The following is a 23,868-nucleotide window of genomic DNA, read 5'->3' on the forward strand; positions in this document are numbered from 1 at the left end:
CGTTGTCATCCCTGTTTTACAGGTGAGGAAGGTGATACTAGGAGCGGCCATACAATCCACCCAGGTCCCCCAGCCAGGGATGGGGGAGCAGAATCCAGGCTCAGGAGGGCGGGGCTGACGTCTTCCTTCTTGGGGCCGCACTGACAGGAGGATAATAATAAAGCCGCCCCTCAAGGATGTTGTGAGACTGAGCTGTGTTAATGGAGGGAAAAGTGCTCAGGAATCAGCCAGGCAGGCTCTTACCCACATGCAAGCTATCAAAGTGCTGAGAGGGGACTGATTTATCATTGCCCAATTTATCTTTCCTTTAATCAAGTATTCCATCTGCCTCCAGCTTTTGTTTTGCCCCCCTCCTCCCTTCCTCCTCCACCTGATGAACGTTTTCTTTCTGCTTTCCCAGACTTTTATTCTGGAAAGCTCTGCCCCCACCCTCTCCCCCTGCCCCCAGCTCCTCCCTCATTCTGCCTTTATCCTCTGTCAGATCGTGTTCTTTAGTCTGCTGCTCTGTCCCTGTCTGGGGGGCTCAGGGGCCGACCCACTGACTAGAGCGACCAAGGTTCCTGAAAGGACCAGTAGAGGAGATATCACAAGCTCTCAGCCCTGAACAGCAGGTGGAGAGGAGACAGATGGTCTACCTCAGCCCCCAGCCCCCAGCCCCAGCCTTTGCTGGGCATCATTTATCCCATCTACCCATCTATCCATCCACTCATCCATCCATCTGTCCATCCATCCATCCACCCATCCACCCATCCAACCACCCATCCATCCATCCATCCATCCACCCATCCATCCATCCATCCATCCATCCACCCATCTATCCACTCACCCATTCATTCATCCATCCATCCACCCACCCATCTATCCATCCTCAGTTGCCCTCTGTGCCAGGCCCTGGAGGTACAGCCACGAACAAGAGAAACACAGCCCCTCTCCTCATCCATCTGGAAGACATCCATTAAATAACTGAATTAAACAAAATGCTGTAGGACAACACTGTGCTCTGGAGAAGGCAGCCTTTTGTAGTAATGCTCATGGTCAAGAATCAGACAGGCTTGGACTTCCCTGGCAATCCAGTGGTTAAGACTCCACGCTTCCAGAGCAGGGGGCACAGGTTCGATCCCTGGTGGGGGAAGATCCCATGTGACCAAAAAAAAAAAAAAAAAAAAAAAGACAGACTCTGTTTTAACACAGTAAGATACACGTGATGCAGCAGCTTTGGGGGGAACCACCCTGGGAGCTGACCTCGATGCTGATCCCCTCCCCTCCCCGACCTGCAAGGCCTGAAATTTCCCAACCCTCCCCTCCCCCATCCATGCAGCAGCAGAAATGGAGGGACAGACAGAACACCAAAGAGGGCTCCAAGGAGGATGCTGGACGGTTATCACAGGAGGGAAGACCCGGGGTCTAACTCTGAGACCCTCCCTGCCCCTTGGATGGGGATGGGCTGAGGAGACCAGAGCGGCGCCCCTGCGTGTGGGTGAGACTCTATCACTGGGGCCTGCAGGACGGGTGGGCGTAATTTGAGACTCTGCCTGCGGTTAGACCATGTTGTTTTGACCTGTACCTTCCCTTCCTTGCACAGTGATGAAAATGCTATTTGAGACCACACTGGTTGCGCTCCTGGAGAGCTGGTCCCTGCTGGATGCAGCTGTGTGTGCTGTACACATATTCACTTGTTAGAGGTTCGCAGTGGCCTGGGAGGTTCGTGCTACCATCATCCTCTACACAGACAAGGCCCAGGCACAGAGTGGTGAAGTAACTTCTTAAAGTCACACAGCTGTGGCAGAACCGAATGAGGCGTTTTCGCTGGGCTTACACAGGAGGGACCGGTGGACAGTGTCGTCCAGGGGTGGCTAAATTGCACCCTCCCATGGGACTGCCCTGGGGACTGCCCATCCTGCCAGCTCAGCTCTTAGAAGGAGGTGCCTGGGCCCACAGTGAACCACTAGGAACAGTAATGGCTCTGAGCACAGTCTCTAGAGGAGAGGGTGGAGGTGGAGGTTGCTCGCCTCTTTAGGGCGAAAAGAGAATAGTGGCTGAGAGCTGAACCTTGGGGCCAGTCTCCAGGTTCGACGCCTAACTCTGCCTTTTCATAAGCTGTGTGACCTTGGGCAAGTTACTTGACCTCTCTGTGCTTTTTTTTTTAAGCTATAAAAATTATATTTATTTCAACCAAGGAAAGAAATCACGAGTTACAAATTTTAAAAGTTGACCAACATCTCTGTGCATCATTTTTCTCATCCATAAAATCAAGGTTGCTGTGAGGATAAAAGGATAATGCTTGTTGTTATTCATGTTTTTAGCTGGGAGACTGTGAGCAGGTTCCTCGGTCCCTCCAGCCCTCAGTTTGGTCTCACGTGTGATGGGAATAAACCCAACATGGACCTCACATGTGAAAAAGGCTCATCAAGGTGGGGAGCCCCAAGCATCCCGAGGGATGGTGCTCCCGGACAAAGGCGCAGGTTCTGGGGATTTTGGGGGCTGAGCCAGCAGGATGCGCCCGTGGGCTGGATGAGGTGGCTGAGGGAGGGGACAGGCTTTCTCCCACTGCAGTGTCCTCTGTGCTGGCCTGGTCTGAGTGGCCGGGTGCCCAGGGGCTCCTTCTTTTCTAATCCTATGTTTATTTCTGTGTTTATATTTATATATGATTTCTAGTCAGATTTCTTGTGGTGTTATCTACTGAAGTCTATCATTCTTAGTGCACAGTTCTACAAGTTTTGACAAATGCACTCAACTGGTTAGCCATCACAATCAAGACACAGAACAGCTCCATCACCCCCCAGTTTCTCTCTTCTCGGCCTCTAAGCATCTCCACGTGCCCCACTTAAGAAGCAGGTTTGCCCACCCTTGGTAGAGGGAGGACAGAGTCGCTTTGCAAGTCTGAGCTGTGGACCAGGCTGGCTGTGCCATCTGCCCCTGTGGCTGAGAGCGCCGGGCGAGGAGGAATGTGCAGGCCGGGGTCAGGTTGTGCCGGGACCAGGGAGCGAATATTCCAAGTCTGGGGAGCAGCCTGAGTTTGCCTGCATCTGGGACAGCTGACGCTCCCGCTGCCTGGGGCCGATGCGGGGCCTGCAGCCTCCACAGGGACCATGGGCTGGGCTGGCACCCATGCGTTCCTGGCCCTGGTCTCGCTGCCTCTTTGAACACAGCCTTCGGGCGTCTAGGGTTACTGTGCAGAGCCAGGGATGGCTTTGTGGCTCTGGGCAACTGTGCCAGCTCAGGAAGTCAGCGTCTGCCCGACACGGGGGCCCCGGGAGGCACCCAGGAACTCCATTTGTTAATGAAGGAGCAGGAGGTGGGGTGGCAGCTCCCATCACTTTGAGTGCTGTGAAGGGTCCTACCAGGTGGACCTGGCTCCCCTGTCATGGGGCCTGACCACTGCCACTAGAGTCATGTCTTTGCATCAGGTATGTCCAGGGTAAAGGCATTTAGTGAACTGGCTACATGTATGACAAGCACATGCTGAATTTTGGGGCCAGAACTCTCGGGGTTCAAATCCTCACTTCACCACTGACAGGCTTTGTGGCTTTGGGAAAACTGTTTAACTTCTCTGGGCCTCAGTTTTCTCATCTATAAAATAAGGATACTAATAATACCTATCTTACAGAGTTGTGAGAGTTAAGTGAGAAAACAGACATAAAACACTTAGAAGAGTGCCTGCTACATGGTAAGGGCTAGCTGCTATTGTTGTTTTTGTTATTTTTATAATTATATTAAGTGGAGAGAAATGCACGTTCTGGTTCCAGCTGTGCCACTAACTGGCTGTGTGATCCTGGGCAATTCATGTCCCTTCTCTGAGCCTTCGTTCCTATAGATATGATTATTACACAATAGCAACAATAGTAACAGTGATATTTATAGAGTTCTCTGCTCTAGCCCCATGCTACATATTTTATATTCTTTGTCTTATTTGATAATCACAACCGGTCTGTATGGTAAGGTGGGTTTTTTTAATTAAAAAAATTTTTATTTTATTGACGTATAGTTGATTTACAATGTTGTGTTAATTTCTGCTGTACAACAAAGTGATTCAGTTATACATATATATATATATATATATATATACATTCTTTTTCATATTATTTTCCATTATGGTTTATCACAGGGTATTGAATATAGTTCTCTGTGCAATATAGTAGGATCTTGTTGTTTATCCATTAAATATATAGTAGTTTGCATCTGCTCATCCCAAACTCCCACTCCATCCCTCCCCCACCCCCCCACCCCCTTGGCAACCACAAATCTGTTCTCTATGTCTGTGAGTCGGTTTCTGTTTTGTAAATAAGTTCATTTGTGTCATATATTAGATTCCACATATAAGTGATACCATATGGTATTTGTCTTTCTCTTTCCGACTTCACTTAGTATGATAATCTCTAGGTCCATCCATGTTGCTGCAAACAGCATTATTTCATTCTTTTTTATGGCTGAGTAGTATTCCATTGTCTGTATGTACCACATTTTCTTTATCCATTTATCTGTCAATAGACATTTAGGTTGTTTCCATGTCTTGGCTATTGTAAGGCTTGACCCCCTTCAGAGGCAGGTCATGTGTGTGCTTCCCTTCCCAGGGGCACCTGCCTTTTAAGCAAGGAGGCTGGAGAGGGCAATGCTTAACTCAAAGGAATAACTCACTAGTGACCAGGTCTCTTCCCTCTTAAAAGGACCGTGGCAGCTCCTCACGGCCTTCGGGATGAAGATCAAACTCTTGGGGTGAAGAGCAGAGGGAAAGGGGCAAGTGGGTGAAAACCACAGGGACGGTGGCGACTGGTGAGGAGGTGACGGCTCCTGTGCTTAGACCCTCGGCTGTGGAACTGGAAGGGGGCACAGCTGGAGGACAGAGGGACACAAATGGTGTGAGCCTCCACTCTGGAGTCAGATGATCTAAGTCCTGTTTCCACTACCTACCAGGTGGGTGACCGTGGTCAAGTTCAGGGTGGTGTGAGGGCTAGGAGAAGTGGTGCCTGTGACGTGCTCGGCCATGTGCCTGGCACATAAACGGGGTTTAGTCTGTTTGTGGCCCTCCCTCCCTTTTCCCAGATCATGTTTCACATGCTAGGATGGAAAACATCTGGATTGGAATCATGGTTCCACGATATTATTTATGGGGTATTGGGCAAATCCCATGCTGTACCTCCAATGATTGAAAAAAAAAAAGCCAATTATACTCTGACACCCAATGATTATTATAAGCTATATCTTGATTCCAAAGATGTCAAAATGTGAAAATATGGTATATCATAGAATTGCTAAACTTTCCTATCTTGAACTTTTCCATCCTGAGAAATTGGTTTTCAGCCTTATGCTTTGTTGCCTCATGGTCTCAAAATGGCTGCCAAGCATCATGTCCTCACACCATCATCCCCACGAGGATGGATGAAAAGGACCAGCTCAGCAGTGGGTGGGTAGGGTGTGGGGAGGACACAAGACCTTTTCTAGAAGTTTTCTAGAAGTCTGCTCAGTAGACCTGCCCTTACATACCATCGGCCAGAAGTGCATCACATAGCTACTGCTACTGCAAAGCAAGCTGGAAAAGGGTCTGGCAAAGGGGAATGGGGTAGATGTAAATGGCTTAGAATAATCATTTTTAGCCTTTGTATTGGGCATTGTGATGCTCCGCCCTGAATGGGAGTTTCGTTAGTAAGGCTAAAGTGAGTCGGCGGTTGGGTAGGCAAATCCCAGATTCAGCCACAGGTGGGACATTACAAAGTCAGCTGACACCACTTCCCACCAAGCTCTTTGCTCTCTTTATTTTTCCAGCATCCTTAATACATGGTCATCCAGCCTCAACTCAAACCCCTCCAACAGGGGACTCAACTTCACGAGCCAGCTTTCAACCTTTCTAACTGCTGAATTGTTGAAATGCTCCTACTTACACTGAGCCCAACATGCCTCCTTTCATTAGTCCTGCCTTTGCCCCTTGGGTTCCCCTAGGTCCAGTCAGTTTCCTCTTCCCAGTGAGTGCCTTGCAGGTTTTGAAGACAGAACTCACCCGTCCCCACTGCCCCCTCGAGTCCCCATGCACCTACAGCATCTTCAACCCTATTCATTTCTTTTTTATATACTTCCTGATACACTTTTTTATATACTTCATCTTTCTTAACAGCTTAACATCTTAACAGCTTTCATCTTTTGTCATGGGGCTTCCAATTAAGCAAATCATTTCAGCCGTTTTTCCTGAGAGTTCGCTTTTGCCAGGCATTGTCCTCAGTCCTAGGGAAATAGAAGTGAACAAGACAGACCTTCCTCTGTCTGAGCCCACTGAGAAACCACTTGTACCTGTACCCTCTTCCAGGAAGCCTTCCCTGATTCCTGGATTAGCATAGGGGTCTCTCCTCTGGGCTCATGTAGCCTCCAGGCTACTCTGCCATGATATTTAGCACACTCTGGACCTCCTTTGTCTCCTGCACTGGACCATAAGCCCCAAGAGGAAGGGACTGTGTGTTGGTCACTGCAGCTATGCCCAGCTTGGAGCTGGAGTGTGGTAGATGCTTGGTGCATGGCTGTTTCCTCCATGAATGAGCAGTTGCAAAGGTGGTTCTCAGAAGACCCAGAAGGAAGGGAACTTTTTTGCCATTTCTGGAGGTGAGGACAGTGCTCCTGACATTATCCCCTGCTTGGGGTGGCCTCCATTCTCTCTGGCCTTATGTCTCCTCCTCGCTCTGCATCTCGAGCTGCAGGGGCAGGAGTCTGGTGTGCCTCTGGCCCCCAGAGCATCATGGCAGAGGACAAGCAGCTGACTTTGCATTGACTTGGAATCCTGGCTCAGCCAATAACTGGCTGGGTGTTCTTGGGCAAGTGACTTAACCTCTCTGAATCTGAGTTTCCCTATTTATAAAATGGAAACCACTGTTTTCTCACTGGGTTATTGAGAGAAGTGAAGGACTTCATACCTGACAAGAATCTGGCACATAGTAGGTGTGCCACAAAGTTTAGTTCTTGCCTTCCACCAAACGGGACTCTGCCAGCCTTTCACCTTTGCTTTGGGGCTGGAGGACAGTGGTGGAGGATGAGGGTGGGGGGATGTCAGGCAGCTTGGATACCCAGTGGCTTTGAAGAAGGTTGGGCTTGGCATTCCCATGCAGCAAGTCCCAGGGGACTGGGAGAAATCTGGGAAGTGACCTGCATGGAGACCCAGGACAACTGTCCCAGACCACAGGCTTGATTTCCCAGGCCAGCGGGGCAAGTGCAGATTAATCAGCATCTCAAACAGCACCCGTGACCGAAGATGAAGCTGACGTCCAGAGAGGTCAGGTGACTTGTCCAGTGTCACATAGCAGCTGGTCCCAGATCTCCAGATTCATGGCCCAGTTTTTTTTCCCCTCCTTCTTCCCAAGAATGTCTCCTTAATGGTCTCTCCTTGGAGATGACTGGAACATGAGTTGCTTCTTTTATTCTTTTTTTGTGAATTTTTAAAAATTGAAATATAGTTGATTTACAATGTTGTGTTAATTTCTGCTGTACAGCAAAGTGACTCAGTTATATATGTATATACATTCTTTTTTATATTCTTTTCCATTATGGTTTATCCCAGGATATTGAATACAGTTCCCTGTGCTATACAGTAGGACTCTGTTGTTTATCCATTCTATATATACTAATTTGCATCTGCTAACCCCAAACTCCCAGTCCATCCCTCCCCCCAACCCTTGGTAACCACAAATCTGTTCTCTACGTCTGTGAGTCTGTTTCTGTTTCATGGATAGGTTCATTTGCGCCATATTTTAGATTCCACATATAAGTGATATTATATGATATTTGTCTTTCTCTGCCTTACTTCACTTAGTATGACAATTTCTAGGTCCATCCATGTTGCTGCAAATGGCATTATTTCATTCTTTTTTATGGCTGAGTAGTATTCTATTGTATATATGTACCACATCTTCTTTATCCATTCATCTGTCAGTGGACGTTTAGGTTGCTTCCACGTCTTGGCTATTGTGAATAGTGCTGCTATGAACACAGGGATGCATGTGTCTTTTTGAATTATAGTTTGGACATGAGTTGCTTCTTTATCCCCCCAGTGACACAGAGCTGCCACCTCCAGCCAGTCCCCTCAGCTGCATTGGAGGAAGCCTGGAGAGGGTAAGAAGGTCTATGGGGTGTCCTTTATCCTTGCTGGCGCCATGCCTGCTCCCTCCACGCCTTTGCACTTGCAGCTTCCGCTGAGCTGCCAGGCACATTGGCGGCTCCCACACACTGTCCCAGGGGCTCCCAGAGACCAGCTGCCAGATGAGAGGCCAGCAACTCGCCGGCTGCCCTTGCCAGACTGCGAGCTCCTTGAGGGCAAGCACATCATTGTCATTAACACCATCTTGAGAATGGCCACCCCCGTGCCGGTCACTGTATTCAGTGCTATAAAGCAGTGCGATGACTGTGCCCATTTCACATCGGAGGTAGAGAGTTGTGGCTTAGGTAACCCGCCTAGGGCGACCCAGCTAGATGAGCTGAGAATGAAAACTTAGTCCAGTGCCTGGTGCCCTGGGCTGAGCACCCAATGCTAACACTGCTGGTGTTCTAATGATTTGCCAGACACTATTTGCAACACTTAATATATCTTAACTTGTTTCCTTGGCACAGCGACCCTAGGAGATATGCACTGCTACCGCTCCCATCTCCCAGATGAGAAGACGGAGGCAGAGGGAGATTCCGTTTCTCACCCGAGGCCACACAGATAATAAGTGACAGAGGTAGGATTTAAACCCAGCGGGGCGGGGCCCCGAGACCCCTTTCTTACCCAGGATGCACCTGGTGAGCATCCCTCAGTGATGCTGAGGCTGACAGTGGACGAGCAGGTAGGGTCGGGGGAGAGCGGGATGTCTGCCTCAGGGGTCACAGCAAAAGGGAGGCAGTGTAAAGGGCGGGGCAGGAGAGAGCCCTGGGGAGGGACAGAGCCCCACCCTCAGCAGGCAGCAATATTTTCCCCTCATTTGGTCCCGCCTGGGCTCCTGAAAGTAAAGGTATGGGGCAAGAGAGAAGCAGAAGACTTTAGCTTTCTACCCAGCACAGGCCCAGCTCTAGACTTGTCTTCTCTTTGAGGTTTTCAAGAACAAGAGTGATGGAGGATGTGGCAAAGGGCGGGACCGTTCTGCCTGCCTTCCCCGCGCCCGCCCCATTCTCCTCCTGACTTCTGGTCACCTCTGCCCAGCGGTGTCCAGCAAGTGAAAGAAAGGGAAGGCACAGATTTGGGAAGCAGGAACCAGGTCTCCATCGCCTCTCCCTCGCCCTGGCTGAGGAAGGAGGGCAGAATGGTTAGAACGGTGGGCTCCGGGGTCTGACTCGCTTTCAATGCCAGCTCCACCCCTTGAGCCAGTGGACCTCCTGGGGAGGAGGAGCCGGGCAGGGGGAATTAGAGCTGTCTGGGTAAAGATGGAGGGAAGGGTGTGAGGCTGGTGAGACTGGTGGGAGGTGGTGCTGAATGGGGGGCAGGAGCAGGTCTTGAAAATTTGGGTGCCAAGGCCAGGGCATCTGACCTTGTCTTGTGGGCGGTGGGAGCCCCTGCAAGATTCTATGCAGGGGAGAGGCTGGTCAGATTAGCATCCAATGCCCACAAACTCTGCTGTGTAACACTGAACAGGTGTCTCCTCTCCTCTATCAAGCAAGGAAGCTGGGCTTGTTGGTCCTAAGGTCCCATCAGGTTCCTGTGTCTGGTTAGTAGGCAGAGCCTGGGCATGGCATCAGCAGAATGCCAGCCACCTCAGGAGGGTTCTCATGGGCACGGGAAGACCCTGGTCCCCAAATCACTCCCAATGCAAGCGCCACAGGGCAAGAGATTCCTCCATCGGTGCTAGGATGGTCCGGACCTCATCTTGACCTGCCTCCTTCATTCCCAGTCACGCTTTGGCCTCTGTGGTCCTGCATCCATCCTGCAGTCTCAGGATTCTTCTTAGGGAGGAAACAGTCTTTGCTGAGTCCTTGTTGAATGCATGGGGTGGGAGGCCTGGGCGTGTAACAGGGCAGAGGGAAAGGGGCAAAACCACTCTGCAGGAGACCAGTGGATCTGCTGTTGGGGCAGGAGTGGGGTGGGGTGGAGGGACAGAGGGAGAAGAGACGAGAGAGACAGGACATTTTTAAAAACTTTATGAAAATATTTATTTGACCTGAATTACTCTTTTTTTCCATTTCAAAAATAATGTTAGTAATTCTGTGGACATACTTAATTCAAAATAAGAGGAAAACCATACATATAACACAAAGATAAAGAACACTAATCAAGGGGACTTCCCTGGCAGTCCAGTGGTTAAGACTCCATGCTTCCACTGCGGGGGGCGCAGCTTCGATCCCTGATCAGGGAACTAAGATCCTGCATGCCATGCGGTGCGGCCAAAAAAACCCAAAAAACAAAACACACAAACAAAAAAACCCACAGAAACAAACAAAAAAACACTAAGCAAGACATATTCATTAGCATGAAGTGGTTAAGTGCTTATTATATAGAATGGTTCCAAACCCTTGAAAATATCCAAGGGACTTGACAATGCAGCTTGATTCTGTAAACAGGTGGAAAGAAGCAGTGTATTTAGCTTTTCTGTTGTATTAACACATAAGCCCCTGTAAACCACTGTGAAATCCCAGGGCACTATACACTCTCCTCAACCTCCTTAGATTTCAAACTTGCCAATAGGTATCACATTACTGTTAATATTATTGGAGCAGGAACGTTTTCTTTGACTACCTGCTGTGCATTCCACAGGCATCTCAGAAAGATGCATTTAAAATTTTGTGTTATTATGTGACATTTTATTATGGAAATCACTAAACAGGATAATAAGTTCCATGAACCCATCACCCAGCTCTGCCACTCTGGTTTCATGTCTTCCCCCCTCCATTTTTTCCCCCAAGAATTACGTCGTTTCTCCCATACATAGGATGATGTTTGAACGTGGAAAGGCATCTCCCTGGAACATTCAGTGTGGGTGGATGGAGTCAGGCCTGAACAAAGCAGCTGAGTCTCAGGTGTAGGTTGACGCTCTCCTGAACACCAGGCACCCAGGAGGCAGGGTGAGAATGTGAGCCCTTCGGGGACTTGCTGGAATATTGGGGAGCCCTGGCACCTCCTCTGCGTGTGGAACTGGGAGTGGATGGGGTGGGGAAGTCAAGGCTATTGTGTCAAGGCTATTGTATGACATTTAGCTGGTGACCTCTAGAATTCCAAACGCCTGGGCTGTCAGAGCTGGAACGCCCCTTAGCCACCACCCAGCGTGTCCCCTTACTGGACAGAGGAGGAAGCCAAGGCCCAGGAGGGGAACGATCTTGCTCGAAGCCACACGTCGAATCAATCAGGGCCCGGGCAAGAACCCAGGGGCCTGGCTGTTTCCTACCAGGTGTCCATGCAGCATTTATGGAGCCCCTGCTGTATACATGGTGCTTTCAGGGGCCCTGTGCATCCCAGGGCTTTGCTGAACACTGCATAGGGGCAGGAACACCGGCACTCTGAGAAGGGTGGGGGGCTCCTTGGTGCAGAATTCCCAGCTGCCTCTCCACCTGGGAGTGGCCTGGGGACCCCGAGACGTCCTCCCCAACCCAGGCATCCATGGGAGCACCTGCAGTCCAGCTGAGAGATTATCAGGGAGGGTTTTCCCTGGACCTGCAAATGCTGGTCAACCAAGCCCTTCCTGCTCATACACACACCCTGTGTTGTTTCTCCTTAAATTCTTTCTTCCCTCCTCTCTCTTCTTCTTTTTATCAACCATCGCTCATGTCCCCAGCCCATCTCTCCCCACATCCCTCCTCCCCGTCTCATAAATTCTCTCCCCTGGGGCTTTTTGCCAAGGGGTTGAATAAACAGGAAGGGAGAGGGAAAAAATCACAGCGGAGTCTCCAGACAGGCTCTGGGAAGCTTTCTGACTCTGGAGACCATCACAAAAGAACCGTGTGGCCTCAGCTTGGGAATCACAGCCCATGTCTGGAGGGCTGTGGGGCAGGGACTGGTGAGCAGTGGTGGGCAGTGCCTTGTGGGGTCAGCATCAGGCTGGCGATCAACCTCACGACCCTCAGTGTGAATCCCGGAGAGAGTCCATGCTGGGAGTCGGCTTCTGCTGTGTGACCCTGGGCAAATCTCATCCCCTTTCTGAGCCTCAATCTCCCCATCTGTAAAAGGAGGGGCTGGATTAGATGGCTGGGAGGGGCTCCTTCCTGCCCTGATACTATAACGTTCTGAGGCTCCATCTTTCATACAAGGTGGGGGGCTCTGGAAGGCTGGACCTCTCTGAGCTGCCGTGATGGTGGAGATCATGAAGACCCCAGCTTCCCTCCCACTCCCTGAGGGCCTCAGCCAGAGCCCCCAACTGCCCCGTGACATCCTCGGGGGGATGAGGGTAGGAGGAGGTGGCCCCAGCTGAAACCTCCACCCCACAGCCTACTCGGACCCTCCAGGTGAGCAGGGACATTGAGACCTAAGGCTGGGAACAGAAGTTTGGGCTTCTGGTTGGCAACAGGAGCTGACACCATCACCCCTCATTCCAGACAGGCCAGGGATTTTGGGAAAACAGCCACAAATAGGTGGCTGGTGGAGGGAGAGGAAGGGTGAGGAGACAGAAAGGAAGGAAAGAGAGAAGGCAGTGAGGTCTGGGGGATGCCTGGATCCCCAGAGCATGAAAAGCCCGGTGTGTGTGTGCGCGTGTGTGTGTGTGTGTGTGTGCGTGCGTGTGTGTGTGTGTGTGTGCTGCTGTGAGCATCAGTATCCCAGCATCAGAGGATGGGCGTACACATACGTTGTGCATCTGTCTGTGATTTAATCTGTGTGTCCCTTGGGGAGATGGTGTGTGTCTCTGCGTGTGGCTCTTTGGGGGCAGCTCGATGCCTTGGCAGAGCATCTCCCAAGGTCTTTGCAACCATCAGCGCTCTATGAGCTCAGTGACAGAGCGCTGGCCTGGAAGTTAGGAGACCCGCGCTCTAGCCTGGGACCTGCCGGTCTTGCTGGGCTGCCATGGGCGAGCCCCTGCCCGTCTCTGGCTTGAGAAGCCTCAGTGGCAAATAAGAACAGCCGCCAACTCTTATGGAGCACTTACTGTGTGGCAGGCCCTGTTCTGAGCACATCCGTTACAGGCCAGAGTTGTGGCGAAGGTTCTGTTATCATCTCCATGTTACGGACGGGGAAACTGACACACCTAGGAAGTGGGGGAACTGAGATTCCAGCCCAGGCAGCCTGGCTCGGAGGGCGAGCTCTTAACCATGGCCTGCCCAGTGATCCTGCAAGGGGTGAGGGTGGGGGACGAGTTTGATCACATAGAGACGTGATTCAGACTCTCAGAGGTTCCAAAGCAGCCCTGTGGCCCTCTCTCTCCCCTCGCTGAGAATTGCGGCTCCCCTGGGCCAGGGTGACTAGCTGGGGTGTGACTCCTCTCCCATGGGTATCGGACAGGCCTGGGTTGATCTCTAAGGGTTCTTGGTGTTCCAGGATGCCAAAACTTGGTATCTGAAACATACAGTCAGAGCAATAAATGTCACAGGAGGAAGGATGTGACCAGGCTGCAGAGGGAAGAGACCAAGACATTCCAGAACATTCCAAATCTCCCCGTCTCCCACCCCCCATCCCGGGCCTGGAGACCTGATTTACCCCAGCGCCATCAGATATGCTGTCCTTTGATCCCAGAGGCCACCAGCTGCCAACACAGCTCTGGTTGGTGGTGGAATGTCTACTCCCCGCAAAGCTGGAGGGTTGGTGCTGATCTGAGGGAGTGTCTGCGTTGCTTTTCAGGCTAGGGAACACGTCTTCTTTCTGTCCTTTTCTCCTGTGTCCCTGGACAGCCTGATTCAGCCAAAGGAGGGGGAGGGGGAGGCACTGGGGACAACTGGGGCCGGGAGGGAGAAGTCCAGCTTGGTGACATTAATGGGGAGACATTAATCAATTACTAGACTCGCCTGGCTTTTCCGTTTCTAGACACGGGCATGGTCATAAAACTGAGCAAACCCAGGCCTCGTGCCGGTCCGTGGCGGCCCCAGCCTTGCCTGCTGCATGAGGTCAGGGGTGTAGACCGCGCGGAGGGGGTGGGCCACTTTCCTGAAGCGAGTTGTCAGGCTGCTGACCCCTGGGAGACAGCACAGAGCCTGGAAGGGCTTGCTGGGTGCTGACTGCTTTAGAGGAAGGGGCTGTCAGCCAGTGTGCCGGGTGCTGAGGGTAGAGAAGAGGCTGAAATGGTCCCAACCTGGGAGGAGATTGTGACTGAGAGGCGGCAACAGCAAACAGGCAGAGGATTGAAACAAAGAGGCCAGGGCAGAGGTGGCCTAGGGGAATTCAGAGCCCAGGGGAGGCTGAGGAGGACTTGGGAAGCCCATCCCCGCCATGGCAGCCAGAGGGAGCGTTTTAAAGCAGAAATCAGACTGAGCCGCTTCCTGGCTTAAACTTTCTCACTGGCACCCCTTAAAACGGAACCTAAGCTCCTCATGCCACCCTACAGCCTGGCTCTACCCTCTCTCCACCCTCTAAACATGCTGAGCTATTTCCCACCTCAGGTCGGTTCACCGTCTGGAAACCTCCCCACCCTGCACTGTGCCCTCGTTCAGGGCTCTGATTAAATGTCACCTCCTCAGAAGGGCCTTCTTGATGACTCGACCAAAAGGGGTTCCTTTGACATTCTCTATGTCAGCACCCCATCGCTCAATGTATAAAACTCGTCACCATTTATAATCAGTTCAATCATCTATTTAATTATTTTTGTTTCTCTTCCACCGAGGCAGGAGATAGACCAGACATTTACAACCGGCCTCCTGTTTACATTTCATAGGGCAGGAAAAGTGGGCTTCAGGCCGGACACTTACAACTAGCCTCCTGTTTGCATTTCCTGAGACAGGGGATAGGTGGGTTCCAGGTTAGGCATTTACGATCAGCCTCCTGTTTGCCCTCCGAAATGGAAGTAACAACAGAAACAGGGTAAATAGCCAGGCTTTGTCTCTTGTGGACGCCTTAAGACAACAGTCATGGCAGGAACTAAGAGGGACAAAACCTTGTCTGAGTAAAGGATCAAGAGATCACATATCCCACGCCCCCCGCCCCCCGCCCCCGGCCCCAGCCCGAGGCAAGGGAGACACTACACATGCGCAGAAAGGCTCCTTGGGGGTCAAAAGTCAGGGGACAACGCCAGGCATAATGAGCCTTGCTTCTCCCAGACGCCTTTGCATCAAGATCCATCTTGGCTGAGAGGTGCGTTTGCACCTGGGGGGAGGGGTCTGAAACAAATTAGCCGGGGGCGGGGGGGGGGCGGGAAACAAGACGATTGGCCAGAAGGAAGACAAACACCCGGAAGAACTCCCGACATAAATGACTTTACCGCCTCTTTACTGCACTCCTCCTCCTTAGGGGGTCGCCCACACCTTCTCTCCGGGTGTGCAGCTCTGCCTTGCTTCTGTCCTAACTAAACTGTTTCTCTGTGTGCTCTCCCACTTGTGCTATGTCTCTAATAATAAACTTTGTACCTGCTTTTACAGTTTTTGCCTCCGTGAGAAATGCATTTTTCACTGGGGGTAAGAGCCGGGGAAAAACAGCTTCTAGCCTCTAGCCCTTGCTGGTCTGGTGGGTAGTGTTCCTGGTTTTCATCCAGGCTCCCCAGGATCAATTACTAGGCAGGGAATTAAGATCTTGCTTCATGCCACTGCTCACCGCTACCTCTCCAAGATCACCACTATACTGTCACCTAAAACAGGGGCCATGTGAGTGCTTGATAAATATTTGTGGATAGTCAGCAAGACTGTATGAAGGAGGGATAATGGCTCCCCTGGCTTTGGAAGGTTAAGTAGGAACTGGGGAGGTGAAGAAAGGGTGTGTTTAGCTGTAATAACAGAAAACCCAGCTATCAGTAGCTTATGTCACAGGGCATCTATTGCTTACTTAGCAAGATGTCTGGATGTAGGTTGTCCTAAGGTTGATTCTGCAGCTTAACAGTGTCATCTGGCACCTAGTTCTTTCCATCTGTCTTAGTCATTCAGGTTGCTATCAAAGTCCCGTAGACCGGGTGGCTTATAAACGACAGCCCGGAGGCTGGAAGTCCAAGATCAGGGTGCCAGTATGATCGGGTTCTGGATGGCAGTCTGCCAACTTCTCCTTGTATCCTCACATGGCAGAAAGAGGGCACGCGATCCCTTGGGTCCCTTTTGTAAGGGCACTAATTACATTCATGGGGGCTCCATCCTCATGACCTAATTACCTCCCAAAGTCCCCACCTCCTAATTCCATCACACCCGGGGTTAGGATTTCAACATCTGCAATTTGTGGGGACATAAACATTCAGTCTATCGCATCGTCTTCCACTCTAGCACCCTCAGCTTGTAGGTATTTGTCCTTAGGCTTGACCTCTCGTGGTCGCAAGATGACTGCCACAGCTCCAGGCATCACATCCTCTTACAACAGTGTCCAAAATAGGAACAGAGGGAAAGGAGCAAAGAAACCTTCTCCTCATGTGGCTTTCTCTTCCATCAAGAGGAAAATCTTTACCTTGAAGTATCCTGCCACTCACCACACCCTCCAGAGACTCCTTTTTATATTATTATGACTCTGAATGGGACCACATGCCCACTCAAGACCAATGAGTGGTAAAGGACAGAGACTGCCATGATAGCCTTAAGCCAACTGGGGTTCATCTCCTAATTGTTTCTTAGGTTGTGTGCAATTCGACCCTGTTAGTGGGGAAGAGGGCAGACCCTGGCAGTACCTGCTTTATTGTCTCTTGGGAACCTCCCAGTGCCCTGTGGGGAGGTGGGGCTACCTATCCTAGTCCCTAGGGCTTCTAATTTTTTTGGTCATTTGGAAAATGAAGGCTCAGAAATGTGCTCAACATCACATTGAAAACTAGAAGGAAATACAATTTAGCCTCCATCTCTCATCCCAGAACCTGGGGTGCACCCAGGGTGCCTGTGTTGCCCCTTTCAGTCCCTTCCCCACCACCCTCAGTGCTGTTGCTTGTTTAATTATCATCCTTCCCACTAGACTGTAAGCTTCCCAAGTGCAGGGACCTTGGGTCTGCCCATCCCCCAGTCCCTGGCACCTAGAACAGAGCCTGTTGAATGGATGAATGAGTGGGTCTTCTGTGTATAGAATAGAGGGCATCCTTGCCCACGGTTTAACAGTTCTGGCCGCAAGCACTTAGTGCGGAGCCTTTGGGCCCTTAACTGGTGCAGGTTAATGGCACTGATGATGAATTTTACTCTTGTAAATCTGCCCCATGGAAGAGAATAAGCAAAAATGGAAGGTACGGACAGTCCTCATGGTGGGTAGAAGTTCCCAAGAAGGCCTCAGCTCTCAATCAGAGCTATTTGAAAATAGAATTAGCTGCCTCTTGAGGTGGTCAACTCTGTTTTCGGAGGTGATAAGCATCTCTTGGGTTGCATGCAATGCACAGTAAGGTAGAATTAAAGACCACCGAGGATTATGCTTCTAAGATATGTTGGCCTAAGAGCGTGTTGTAACAGCATCCACAGAATTCTCGTGACAGCCCTGCTTTGATTTTACAGCAGGGGAAACTGAAAAACAGAAAAGTGAAGTAACTTGCCCTGCATCACACAGCTAATCTGTGGAAGCGACAGGATGAGAATGCAGGCATTTAAGTGTTCTAGCCCCCTTCTCCTAACCACCTGCCTCGTTAGAGATCTAAGGCTCTATGATTCTAAGAATTTTGACTCTGGTACCATAAGGGTATATTTCTCTAAGGTTCTATGACTCAGAGCCAACTCTGAGATTCTGAGTCTCCGTTCTCTGCGATTCTGAGCACCTATCATGCTGCCCTGTTTTTCGGAGATCCAGCGGACTCCTTCTCATGTAAGCTTGATTTAATTAAAAAATGATTGGCTTGTTTTGATTTTTTTGTTACTTTGTATGGAAAAAAAAAGCCAAAAACACCAAAACCCCAGCAGCTGCTGGTCCTGTCCCCCGGCCTGCAGGTCCCACCATCTATCCTGGAACCGCTGTCAGCGATCTGCTGGGTATCATAACCGAGATGCAGGGGAGCCGTCAGCATCCTAGGATCTGACCAGACTCCAGCCAGTGCCGCCCGAGGTGGGGGCTGGCGGGGGGGCTCCCTCGTGGCCACTGGGCCAGACGGGGACCGATGTGAGGGTGCTGCTCTGCGGGTGAGCAAGGGGGTGGGAGGGGAGAGGCCTGGAATAAGCAGGGGGGGAGGTGTGGGAGACGGTGTGTGTGCCGGCAGGCAGCAGCCTCTTCCCTGGGTCCATTCCTGCAGACCCCACAGGAGGCCCCTGGTGAAGCATCCCTTCACACGCCTCCCCGGCAGCAGATGGAGGGGAACGCACTGTTGGGGCGCCTTCCACGCACCGGCGCTGGGCGAGGTCCTCTGCATCTCTCAGTTACTTTAATCAGCTGCCCTGTTTCTAGGGCAGCCGTGCCCCACACGTGGGCTTGGTCCCTCCCACCTGGGCATCCCATCTGATGGCTTCTGGACATCACCCTCGGGCTCCTGCAGCACCAGTCTCTCCCCCTCTGTGCGCTGGCTCCCAGGAGCACACAAAGGAGAGGTAATCTCCCCCAAGGAGAGAAACAGAGAGACAGACTGGGAGACAGAGGTCTCTGGCCCTCGTGCTCCTCCAGAGACTGCCCCATTTTTCCTCTTTCTTCCTCGAAAAACTACTCATCATTTCCTTACCTCCTTTTCTCTCTCCTGCCTGTGCCGGTCTGGCTAATGTTTTTCGGTCACTGGTGACCTCTTGCTGCCGAATTCTGATGGTGCCTGTTTTGACAGTGTGGCTCTGCCTCTGCCCTCAAGCACTCCCCTCTCTCGGCTGGGGTGGCACTCCATGCCCCTGCTTTTCTCCTTCTGCCCCTCCGTCTCCCTCCCAGAGCCTCCTGCTCCTGGGCCACCCCGAAGTGTTGGAGTTTCAATGGCACCAGCCTAGGCCCCCTTCTCCCCTCCCCTCCCCCCCCCCCCCATGCTCTTCCTTGGTGATTTCATGAATCCCTTGCTTTCAGTCCCGTGTCTAAGCTGAGGCTCCCACACCCCAGCCCCAGCCCAGCACTCCTGGGTCCAAGCGTGTGCATGAAGCCGCATACTTGACATCTTCCCTTGGCCGTCGCGAAGGCACCTCCAGCTCAGCTGTGCACCTGAACTCCCGCCTTCCCCGATGTTTCCCCGTGGCATCTGCATCCACGGGTGCGCCGACCAATCCACAGACTTGGCAGTCACAGGCTTCTCATCCTTACCAGACTCTTTGTCAAGTGTTGAGACTGAAAGTAAAAGTTTCATTAGAAGCATGACTGATGGACTTCCTTGCTGGCCCAGTGGTTAAGAATCCGCCTGCCAATGCAGGGGACACGGATTCGAGCCCTGGTCCGGGAAGATCCCACATGCCGCGGAGCAACAAAGCTCGTGCGCCACAGCTACTGAGCCTGCGCTCTAGAGCCCGCTAGCCACAACTACTGAGCCCGCATGCCACAACTACTGAAGCCCGCATGCCTAGAGCTGGTGTTCCACAACAAAGAGAAGCCACCGCAATGAGAAGCCCACGCACCACCACAAAGAGTCCCCGGCTCACCGCAACTAGAGAAAACCCACACGCAGCAACGAAGACCCAACACAGCCAAAAATAAATAAATAAATAAATTTATATTTTAAAAAAAAGCATTACTGAACTCAGAGCAACGTGGTGATATGATATTATTATATTATATTATTATCTTTCTCCATTAATGAATACTTGAAGTGAAACTATTCTCCATAAAGTCCTTTAGAGAGAGTCCATAGAATCCTTTAAAATTACAAAGGTTTCTAAAACTGGAAACTTTTGGAAACACTTCACTAAAGCATTCATAGTTTCATTCATTCACTATGTATTGGCTCCTGTGCCAGTATTTATTATTCACGTGCCAGCACGGGGGCTAGAGGTAAGTTGGTGAACAAATGGGCACAGTCCCTGCCCTCACAGAGCTTACATTCCAACGTGGAGACAGATGGTCATAATCCAGGTAGGTGTGTATCAAGCTCCCACTAAGGACCAGGTGCTGTTCTAAGTGCTTTACTGCACAAGCCCATTTAACTCTCACAGCAGTGCCACGAGCAGGTAATTTTACTGGATCATTTTACAGACAAGGAGACTGAAGAAGCACAGAAAGATGAAGTAACTTGGCCTGGGCCACACAGCTCACATGAGGGAATACCTGTTTATAAACCCACGCAGTCTGATTCCAGAGTCCACGTTCTTGGCCATGGCTCTCTCAGGATGCAAGCAACGATATAAATAAAATGTGCAATCACAAGCTGTGATAAGTGCTATGGAGGAAAAGCTCGGGGTGCTGGAGAGCAAAGAGAGAGGCTCAGCCTAGTCCGAGGGGCTGGGAAAGGCATCTTTGAAGATGTGCTATTTCAGTGGAGACCGAGAGAATGAGTAGACATAAGCCAGGTGAAGAGTTGAGGAAAGGGCATCACAAGCAAAGGAAAGAGCCTGTGCAAAATCCCTGAGGCAGCAGAGTTCAGCAGAGGGAGGACTATTAAAGCCAGTGTAGCAAAAATAAAATAAGGGAATGTACATGTGGTGGGAAGTAGTGCACGGGGGTGGGGGGTGGACACTAGGAGCCAGAAGATTTGAGGAAGATGGGGCTGGAGCTGGCAGGCACCAGACTTTAGATTTTATCCATCCTGCAGCAGGAAGTGTTTATAGCAGGGCCGGGTCCAGGTGATACACACTTGCCCCCGCCCCAGAGGGACACAGGCAGCTGTTGGCACGGTGGGATTTAGGGGGCTTGTAGGGCCTCAGCTGATTGAAACATCTCTTCTTTATGCTCTATCCTTCATTGTAAAAATCCACCACTCCTGATTCTGCCCTCGGGTTTGTGAAAAGCAATTCCTGACTTCTAATCCCCTCTGGAAAGTCAGACATCTCTGGTAGGAATAAAGCCCGGAGCGTTTGTCAATTGCTATCTCAATGACTGGCTTCTCCATCAAAAACGAGCCCCTGCTCTGGCTCCAGGGAGAAGACTTTGCCGGGACACTGTGAGGGGGAGGCAGCCGAGTGATGGACCTCTGTGCTGTGGGACCCAGGCTGTGGCCCAGGGGTGGCTGAGTGATGTTTCCAATTTGGGAGCTATATGCCCCATGTAGAAACATGAGGGCCAGGGAAGACGTCCCAGCAGAGGTGATATTTGAACTGGACCCTGGGCTCACCAGGTGAAGAGGGGGAAAGTCATTCCAGGTGGAAGGCACAGCACAGGGGAGGGGAAGATGCACTGGGGTTGTGGAGAGGCAAAAGGAGGGCAGGGAGCTTTGGCATTCCTCAGAGACCCTGACCCAGGTATGGTTCTGGGAAGGTGGGCTTCTTTTTTTTTTTTTTTTTTTTTTTTTATTTATTTGGTTGCTCCGAGTCTTAGTTGCGGCAGGCGGGCACCTTAGTTGTGGCATGCGAACTCTTAGCTGCAGCATGCATGTAGGATCTAGTTCCCTCACCAGGGATCGAACCCGGGCTCCCTGCATTGGGAGCGCAGAGTCTTTTTTATTTATTTATCTTATACTTTTTCTTTTCTTTCTTTCTTTTTTTCTGGCTGCGTCGGGTCTTAGTTGTGGCACGTGGGGTCTTCGTTGTGGTGCGCGGGCTTCTCTCTAGTTGTAACGTGCAGGTTTTCTATCTCTAGTTGTGGTGCACGAGCTGTAGGGCGCGTGGGCTCTGTAGTCTGTGGCACGTGGGCTCTCTTGTTGAGGCGCGCGAGCTCAGTAGTTGTGGCGTGCGGGCTTAGCTGCCCCGCGGCATGTGGGATCTTAGTTCCCCAACCAGGGATCGAACCCACATCCCCTGCATTGTAAGGCAGATTCTCTACCACTGCACCACCAGGGAAGTCCCAAGGTGGGCTTCTGAATCCAAGAGATGACGAGGATCATAATCTCCATTTAACAGATGGGGAAATTGAGCCCAGAGGTTAACTAATTTCCCTAAGGGCATTCTAAGTGGCAGAGCTGGGATCCAAACCCCCTGACTCCAGGGACAGGGCTCAGGACATCCGAGATACATTGCTCCCCAGGTATGGAAAATACCCCAAGTATCTGGACAGGTGTTGACAAGGCTGTGGAAAAGCATTAGACTGGGAAATTGGAAGGTTCTAGTCTTCTTTTTTTTTTTTTTTTAAGATATTAGTCATGTTTTTTTTTTAACATCTTTATTGGAGTATAATTGCTTTACATTGGTGTGTTAGTTTCTGCTTTATAACAAAGTGAATCAGTTATACATATACACATGTTCCCATATCTCCTCCCTCTTGCATCTCCCTCCCTCCCAAGGTTCTAGTCTTGACAGCCACTCACTCTGCAGGTCTCTTCCCCCCTCTGGCCTCACGTCCCTCATCTGCAAAGAGACCAGCCCTTTCTCCACCGCCAGCTGTAGTGAGGGGCCAAGATGACAGAGGCCACAAACCTTTGGGGCGGAGACCCTGGCAGCTCCTGGGAGGGCAGGCGCTGCCAGACGAGGGGGGCTGAAGGAGGCTGGGAGGAGGGCCCTGAGATGCATGAGGTTGCTGCTCTCCCCGCCCCTCCTCCCCGCTACCGGGCCTGTGTAATCGGGGCTATCCATCACCCTCCCTGGGGCGGTGGCAGCCTGCTTGGCAGCGACACCATTGCCAGCTCGTCCATATTTCATCAGCCTGGAGAGAGAGGAGCTAGGGAACAAGCGCCGGGGAGACGGAGCCAAAGGGAACCTGCCCATCGACCAAGGCGGCGTTCTCAGAGCAGCCAGCCCTTCGATAGAGGCTCGATCAACCGGCCCAGGCCACAGGCCAGACGCCCTTACTGGGGGGCTCCGTGCTGTGGTTTGGGCAGATGAAGCGCAGTAGAAATAACGATGATGGGATGACGATAATGGGGATATGATGAAGGTGACAGTGTTGATGATGATAGTGATGCTGATCACGGTGACGATTTGTCATCACTTTGGAGCCTTGTCTGGTGCCAGGCGCTGTGTAAACACTGTGTACTGCATTTTCTTTTCTTTTTAAAAGATTTAGTTTTATTTATTTATATTTATTTTGGCTGCGCCGGGTCTTAGCTGTGGCATGTGGGCTTCTTAGTTGTGGCATGGGGACTTCTTAGTTGTGGCATACAGACTCTTAGTTGTGGCATGCATGTGGGCTCTAGCTCCCCGACCAGGGTTCGAACCCAGGCCCCCTGCACTGGGAGTTTGGAGTCTTACCCACTGGACCACCAGGGAAATCCCCTGTGTACTGCATTTTCTAATCCTCTAAATTACCCCACGAGGAGGGCTCTGCCATGACCCTCATTTAGAGATGAGGAACTTGAGGCTCAGAGTAGCCTGCTTGAGGCTCAGCTAAGATGTGGCCAATCTGAGGTTCGACTCTCATTCACCAGGTCCCCGGCATCCATGCTCCAGTCCCAACCATTACACTTCCCTGTGTGGGTTCAGAATCAGTGGACTTGGGTTTGAATCCTGAGTTCACCACTTACTGGCTGAGCAACCTTGGGCTATGCATTCACCCTCTAAGCCTGTAAAACAGCTGCTCTGGAGCTGCTGTGAGCCTTGGGTCAATGACTGTGGCTCAGAGCTAGCTCCCCGCAAATCCTTCAAGTCTGCCCCAACGCCACTGCAAGGCCTAGCCTGACCACCTCTTTTAAACTGCGGCCGCCCCATTCACCTTGCCCTGTGCTGCTTCGTCCCGCCTTCCACGTCACGTATCACCCACCTTCTCTTCTATTCCATTTAGTGCTCTCTCTGTGGCTGGCATGTGAGCCCGGGAAGGAGGGTTCCCTGCTCAACCGTACTGCACATGCCTGGGACAGCACCAGGGTGGGCAGTTCACACGTATTTTCTGAGGGAATGAATACACGATGGGTGTCTCTTTCCTTTCCTCAGGGGCCTCTTGGAGACCGGAGGACCCAGGGGATGAGACTTAGCTGGCAGGGTTGGGATGGGCTGGAGAAGCTGGGAAGGAGG

This window comes from Eschrichtius robustus, chromosome 13 (genome assembly GCF_028021215.1).
Source record: "Eschrichtius robustus isolate mEscRob2 chromosome 13, mEscRob2.pri, whole genome shotgun sequence".
NCBI classification, from domain to species: domain Eukaryota; kingdom Metazoa; phylum Chordata; class Mammalia; order Artiodactyla; family Eschrichtiidae; genus Eschrichtius; species Eschrichtius robustus.